Here is an 8,117-nt window from a genome sequence, read left to right as displayed (position 1 = left end):
AAAGCAGACAAAGAGGTGACACCTCAAGGTCTGCACGATCACAGCTCTCCGCCGCCCCAGGCTTCCGCTCGATAAGCTACTGGACACACCCGCCCCTCCTCACACAGACCGTGGAAAAGCCCCCGAGTGGGAGGGCTCTCTCTTCCTCCCAGGAGCTCTTGGACACGACGCACAGACAGGGCACGGGGAGCCGCCGCCTGCAAACACGGCTCCAGGCAGGACTCTGCTCCGCAGGAGCCGCAGAGCAGAGCCCTCTTCCATTTGCTAGTTCAAAGTTGTACAACCCATTTGTATCTGCTAGGCGGCGCAGTCGTCGTGCACAAAGAACGCTTTGAAAAGCGTCAAAGGCAAGTCATTCCAAGTTGGTCGTTTGTGTTTTCCGTTCAGACGCGAAATGCTGAAATGATCTCGGCTCCTCGGTTGTCATTTCTGCTCCATAAAGGAAGCACAGCACGCGTCGGCTTCCACCACGGTGGGTCGGGACACGATGCCGGGGGTCGGAGAGAGCGATGTCTTCCTCGTTAGTATAGGACCTGTCACCTGTCCCCCCCTGTCACGCGGGAGACCGGGGTACATCAGGACGCGCATTGAAGTGAAAGCAGGATGCGCTGCGACATGCACTGTGCAGATCCCGCCACACTAAGAGGTGAGTGGGTCTGTTCGATCACAGCGCTAGGCGAATCCCCAATCCCCTTTTGTGCGTGGCGACAAAAGAAGTCTGTTTCCGCCCAGGGACCTTTCGCGTGGGAGGCAAACGTGATAACCACTACACTACGGAAATGGTGGTAAGACGTGCCCAGCGGCCCAGTGCTGAGCTTCGCCAATGCAATTCAGCTGCTTTCAGTGCCTTTATTGGAGTGCGCTGATGGACCATGCTCTCTCTCCAGAGACCAGCATGCCTGTCATGGACGGAGCAGGAAAGGTGGCGCCACATTCTACAGCCCTCTCCACGCAATCGACGAAATCGGGCTACTGAAGTGGAGAAAATCGCCTCTCCAGAAAGTGCAAATATCATCTTGGAGAGTATAAATCCTATTGCCAAAGGTCAGCTCTGTCTACCAGAGTAACCCTCCCACCTCCTGCAGCGACGATCAGCTCGTCTCACACACGAAAAGTTTCGGTTGGAAACAAGCACCCCCTCTTCTCTCACGTTTTGCACGTTCGAGTAGTTTTAATGCGGCTCCTTCTTACACGGTGCTGATCTTTTGGAAAGCAGGAGGCAAAACCAACACGTTCTCATACCGGGAGTCGAACCCAGGCCGCGTGGGTGAAAACCAGGAATCCTAACCGCTAGACCATATGGGAGCACACACCCCTGCTGTTCCCGGCATCATGCAAGCAAACTACATAAATATGAGAAAACACGCAAGAGAATTGTCACTCAGAGTGTCGAAGGGTCGATGTATACTGGGGCTCAGTTGAAATGCAACGTCAGGACTTTTCCGAATTATGTCACACGAAGAGAGCACAGCCTTTTCCACCCTGCTGCATGTGTATCAGTAACTTGCCGTGATCGTATAGTGGTCAGTACTTTGCGCTGTGGCCGCAACAACCCCGGTTCGAATCCGGGTCACGGCAGAATAGGGGCGTCTGCTTTTACTACTTGCACGAATGAAGGCAAAAAAAAGCCAATCGATGTGAACGAACGGCGCTTTACAGAGGAGTACTGCCTGACTGGATCGTTGATGAACGACAGAGGCCACTCCGACCTCTTCTCGGTTTTCTTCAATGACTTACTAAGGATCTTCTTCACATTCGCCCATGCAGGGGAAGCCAGTTACACCAAAGCAAACGCAGGAAAGTGCATTTCAAGCAGAGACCAGGAGGGACTTGTTTACACCGAGAGTGGTCGGAGAATGGAACAATGCGCCCAGCCCTGTTGCTGGAGCCGATTCTTGATGAGATCTTGGGATCACTAAGAGGCCCCCGCTGGATGCTAATCTTTCTGTTGTTCTTGCAGGTCCTGCGCTGCTTTTGAGCCGACAGAGCTCGTCCTGGTCTGTCGGCACAGCCCAATTGCAAATGATCGGCTCCGCGTACAGAAGGAAAGTGCGTTTGGTACAAGAGTGCATGAAGGCACCGGAAATACATTGGGAACAAATGACCGGTCGCTTAAGACCTCTGTGAAGTACAGGAGCGTGCAAAAAGAGGCAGTTTCCGTCCGGTCTCAAACCGGGGACTTTTCGCGTGCGAGGCTAACGTGATAACCGTTGCACTACTGAAACAGTAAGAAAAGGGGCCCACCGGCAGTGAATATTCAACTTCATTGCATTACTGCTCCCAACCAGTTGATATCAATTTAATTCCTAAGGGTTATGTACTTGTTTTGAGTATCTAATGTAGAAGTTGTAAACAAGTTCAATTACGAAATGGTCTAAATGAATGATATACCGAACTTATGTCCTCTTGATATGTGTAACTCTTTGTAACTGAATGAATTTATATCTTTTGTATTCTGATAACCCTTACGATAAGATCTGTTAGGTTTACATGCATATTCTATATATTAATAAATGTATCCTCGTGTATTAGTACCTGTGTGTGCGTTGCTTGAGTTATATCGCATGGTTGGATTGTAAGACCATTAAAAGAATCAATTTTGTGATTTACTGCCACAAAAATAATTGTCCCAGTAAATTCCCAAACCCCTACAGAACTGGTGCCTCGTGAGAGCACACTACAACAGTGTGTGATCTCCTGTCCCAGCCTGAGGAGCAGACAGCGAGCCTGTCTCTCAATAATACTAATAATACAGTGTGTGATTCCCTGCCCCAGCCAGAGGAACAGACAGTGAGCCTGTCAATAATAATACAGTGTGTGATCTCCTGTCCCAGCCTGGGAAACAGTGAGTCAGCCTCTCAATAATTATAATACAGTGTGATCTACTGTCCCAGCCTGAGGAACAGTGAGCTTGTCTCTCAATAATAATAATACAGTATGATCTCCTGTCCCAGCCTGAGGAACAGACAGTGAACCTGTCTCTCAATAATAATAATAATACAGTGTGTGACTTCCTGTCCTAGCCTGAGGAACAGACAGTGAGCCTCTCTCTCAATAATAATAATAATACACTGTGATCTCCTGTCCCAGTCTGAGGAACAGTGAGCCTGTCTCTGAATAATAATAATACAGTGTGTGATCTCCTGTCTTGTGGAATGTCCTGTCCCAGTCTGAAGAACAAACAGTGAGCATGTCCCTCAATAATAATAGAACAGTGTGTGATCTCCAGTCCCAGCAAGAGGAACATACAGTGAGTCTGTATCTCAATACTAATAATACAGTGTGTGATCTCCTGTCCCAGCCTGAGGAACAGACAGTGAGCCTGTCTCTCAATAATAATAATACAGTGTGTGATCTCCTGTCCCAGCCTGAGGAACAGTGAGCCTGTCTCTCAATAATAATAATACAGTGTGTGATATCCTGCCCCAGCCTGAGGAACAGACAGTGAGCCTGTCTCTCAATAATAATAATACAGTGTGTGATTTCCTGTCCCAGCCTGGGGAACAGTGAGCCAGATTCTCAATAATAATAATACAGTGTGTGATCTCCAGTCCCAGCCTGGGAAACAGTGAGTTTATCTGTCAATAATAATAATACAGTGTGATCTACTGTCCCACCCTGAGGAACAGACAGTGAGCCAGTATCTCAATAATAATAATACAGTGCGTGATCTCCTGTACTAGCCTGAGGAACAGACTGCGAGCCTGTCTCTCAATAATAATAATACAGTGTGTGACCTCCTGTCCCAGCTTGGGGAACAGTGAGCCAGACTCTCAATAATAATAATACAGTGTGATCTCCTGTCCCAGCATGAGGAACAGTGAGCTTGTCTCTCAATAATAATAATACCGTCTGATCTCCTGTCCCAGCCTGAGGAACAGACAGTGAACCTGTCTCTCAATAATAATAATAATACAGTGTGTGACTTCCTGTCCTAGCCTGAGGAATAGACAGTGAGCCTCTCTCTCAATAATAATAATAATACACTGTGATCTCCTGTCCCAGTCTGAGGAACAGTGAGCCTGTCTCTGAATAATAATAATACAGTGTGTGATCTCCTGTCTTGTGGAATGTCCTGTCCCAGTCTGAAGAACAAACAGTGAGCATGTCCCTCAATAATAATAGAACAGTGTGTGATCTCCAGTCCCAGCAAGAGGAACATACAGTGAGTCTGTATCTCAATACTAATAATACAGTGTGTGATCTCCTGTCCCAGCCTGAGGAACAGACAGTGAGCCTGTCTCTCAATAATAATAATACAGTGTGTGATCTCCTGTCCCAGCCTGAGGAACAGTGAGCCTGTCTCTCAATAATAGTAATACAGTGTGTGATATCCTGCCCCAGCCTGAGGAACAGACAGTGAGCCTGTCTCTCAATAATAATAATACAGTGTGTGATTTCCTGTCCCAGCCTGGGGAACAGTGAGCCAGATTCTCAATAATAATAATACAGTGTGTGATCTCCAGTCCCAGCCTGGGAAACAGTGAGTTTATCTGTCAATAATAATAATACAGTGTGATCTACTGTCCCACCCTGAGGAACAGACAGTGAGCCAGTATCTCAATAATAATAATACAGTGCGTGATCTCCTGTACTAGCCTGAGGAACAGACAGTGAGCCTGTCTCTCAATAATAATAATACAGTGTGTGATCTCCTGTCCCAGCCTGAGGAACAGTGAGCCTGTCTCTCAATAATAATAATACAGTGTGTGATCTCCTGTCCCAGCCTGAGGAACAGACAGTGAGCCTGTCTCTCAATAATAATAATACAGTTTTTGATTTCCTGTCCCAGCCTGGGGAACAGTGAGCCAGACTCTCAATAATAATAATACAATGTGATCTACTGTCCTAACCTGAGGAACAGACAGCGAGCCTGTCTCTCAATAATAATAATACAGTGTGTGACCTCCTGTCCAAGCTTGGGGAACAGTAAGCCAGACTCTAAGCAATAATAATAGTGTGATCTACTGTCCCAGCCTGAGGAACAGTGAGTTTATCTGTCAATAAAAATAATACAGTATGATCTCCTGTCCCAGCCTGAGGAACAGTGAGCATGTCTCTCAATAATAATAATACAGTGTGTGATCTCCTGTCCCTGCCTGAGGAACAGACAGTGAGCCTGTCTCTCAATAATAATAATACAGTGTGTGACCTCCTGTCCCAGCCTGAGGAACAGTGAGCCTGTCTCTCAATAATAATAACCTAGTGTGGAATGTCCTGTCCCAGTCTGAGGAACAAACCGTGAGCATGTCTCTCAGTAATAATAGAACAGTATGTGATCTCCAGTCCCAGCCAGAGGAACAGACAGTGAGCTTGTATCTCAGTAATAATAATACGGTGTGTCATTTCCTGCCCCAGCCAGAGGAACAGACAGTGAGCATGTCTCTGTCACGAACAGTTCTTTCCGGACCCTATGCGGACGACACAGTCCGACGGAGTGGGGAAACACTGGGGAAACGTCATGCAGGAAAACGGGGCTGAAGACAAGGGGGCGTGTCCAAGGTGCGCTGGTGCACGGGGAAGGTGTGGCCGAGGCGAACAATCCGAGAGAGTAGTCCTTAGGGATAATCCAAAACGCAAGGGTAAGTCCAAAACCAGGAGATCCATCAGAACAAGTTAAAAACCACGAAGGCCGGGTCGGAACCGGCGGACGGGGAACAGGAACGGGAACAGAGGTTAAAACCTTAACGGGACCAGGCGCTTCCAGGTCCCGGACTCGCACGATATGGAAATCAGATGCAGAGCCCGGATGAGCGTCAGCGCCTGGCTTTTAAGGTGGGCTGGGAATGGGAAACAGGTGCAGAGAATGAAGTCTTAAGTGAAAGGGCTGGAGCACCCTTAAGGAGGGGGAACTAATATCGTGACAGTCTCTCAACAATAATATGAAAAAAACTGTGTGATCTCCTGTCCCAGCCTGAGGAACAGACAGTGAGCCTGTCTCTCAATAATAATAATACAGTGTGTGACCTCCTGTCCCTGCCTGAGGAACAGACAGTGAGCCTGTCTCTCAATAATAATAATACAGTGTGTGACCTCCTGTCCCAGCCTGAGGAACAGTGAGCCTGTCTCTCAATAATAATAACCTAGTGTGGAATGTCCTGTCCCAGTCTGAGGAACAGACAGTGAGCCTGTCTCTCAATAATAATAATACAGTGTTTGACTTCCTGTCCCAGCCTGAGGAACAGACAGTGAGCCTGTCGCTCAATAATAATAATACAGTGTGTGACCTCCTGTCCCAACCTGAGGAACAGACAGGAGTGAGCCAGTCTCTCAATAATAATAAAGCAGATTATGATCTGCTGTCCCAGCCTAAGGAACAGTCAGGAAAGAGCAGGTCTCTCTATAATAATAATACAGTTTGTGATCTCCTGTCCAAGCCTGAGGAACAGTGAGCTTGTCTCTCAAAAATAATAATATAGTGTGATCTCCTGTCCCAGCCTGTGGAACAGTGAGCCTGTCTCTCAATAATAAAAATACAGTGTGTGATCTCCTGTCCCAGCCTGGGGAACAGTGAGCCTGTCTCTCAATAATAATAATACAGTGTGTGATCTCCTGTCCCAGCCTGAGGAACAGACAGTGAGCCTGTCTCTCAATAATAATAATACAGTGTGTGATCTCCTTTCCCAGCCTGGGGAACAGTGAGCCAGACTCTCAATAATAATAATACAGTGTGATCTTCTCTCCCAGCCTGAGGAAAAGACCGTGAGCCTGTCTCACAATAATAATAATACAGTGTGTGATCTCCTGTCCCAGCCTGAGGAACAGACAGTGAGCCTGTCTCTCAATAATAATAATACAGTGTGTGATCTCCTGTCCCAGCCCAAATGACGACACAGTGTGCCTATCTGTCAATAATAATAATACAGGGTGCGATCTCCTGTCCCAGCCTGAGGAACAGTGTGCCTGTCAATCAATAATAATAATACAGTATGTGATCTCCTGCTCCAGCCTGAGGAACAGACAGTGAGCCTGTCTCTCAATAATAATAATAATAATAATACAGTGTGATCTCCTGACCCAGCCTGGGGAACATACAGTGAGCCAGTCTCTCTATGATAATAATTCAGTGTGGGATCTCATGTCCAACTCTTAGGAACAGACAGTGAGCCTGTCTCTCAGTAATAATAATACCGTGTGTGATCTCCTGCTCCAGCCTGAGGAACAGACAGTGAGACTGTCTCTCAATAATAATAACACAGTGTGATCTCATGTCTCAGCCTGGGGAACATACAGTGAGCCTGTCTCTCTATAATAATAATATAGTGTATGTCCTCCTGTCCCAGCCTGAGGAACAGACAGTGAGCCTGTCTCTCAATAATAATAATCCAGTGTGTGATCTCCTGTTCAAGCCCAAGCGAAGACACAGTGAGCCTATCTGTCAATAATAATAATACAGTGTGTGATCTCCTGTCCCAGCCTGAGGAACAGAGAGTGAGCCTGTCTCTCAATAATAAAACAGTGTGTGATCCTCTGTCCCAGCCTGAGGAACAGATAGTGAGCCTGTCTCTCAATAAAAATAATACAGTGTGTGATCCCCTGTCCCAGCCTGAGGAACAGTGAGCCTGTCAATCAATAACAATAATACAATATGTGATGTCCTGTCTCAGCCTGTGGAACAGAGAGTAAGCCTGTCTCTCAATAATAATAATAATAATACAGTATGTGACCAACTGTCCTAGACTGAGGAAAAGACAGTGAGTCTGTCTCTCAATAATAATAATACAGTGTGATTTCCTGTCCCAGCCTGTGGAACATACAGTGAGCCTGTCTCTCTATAATAATAATATAATGTATGACCTCCTGTCCCAGCCTGGGGAACATACAGTGAGCCTGTCTCTCAATAATAATAAAACAGTGTCTGATCTCCTGTCCCAGTCTGAGGAACAGACAGTGAGCCTGTCTCTCAATAATAATAATTCAGTGTGCAATCTCCTTTCCCAGCCTGGGGAACAGACAGTGAGCCTGTCTCTAAATAATAATAATACACTGTGTGATCCCCTGTCCCAGCCAGAGGAACAGACAGTGAGCCCGTCTCTCAATAATAATAATACAGTGTGTGATCTCCTGTCCCAACCTGAGGAACAATGAGCCTGTCAATCAATAATAATACAGTATGT

The 8,117-nt window shown here is 46.7% G+C and overlaps 1 non-coding gene across 1 annotated transcript; it reads left to right on the top strand.

Annotated features, from left to right (window-relative positions):
- The first annotated feature begins 1,506 nt into the window (after positions 1-1,506).
- On the top strand, positions 1,507-1,578 carry trnah-gug (transfer RNA histidin (anticodon GUG)). Its single transcript has one exon. It is a non-coding gene; the product is annotated as a tRNA-His (tRNA).
- The last annotated feature ends 6,539 nt before the right edge of the window (positions 1,579-8,117 follow it).

This window comes from Atractosteus spatula, chromosome 10, assembly GCF_055471065.1.
Source record: "Atractosteus spatula isolate fAtrSpa1 chromosome 10, fAtrSpa1.hap1, whole genome shotgun sequence".
Classification (NCBI taxonomy): domain Eukaryota; kingdom Metazoa; phylum Chordata; class Actinopteri; order Semionotiformes; family Lepisosteidae; genus Atractosteus; species Atractosteus spatula.
Note: the sequence above shows the minus strand (reverse complement) of the source record. Positions and strands in the feature narration are given on the sequence as shown.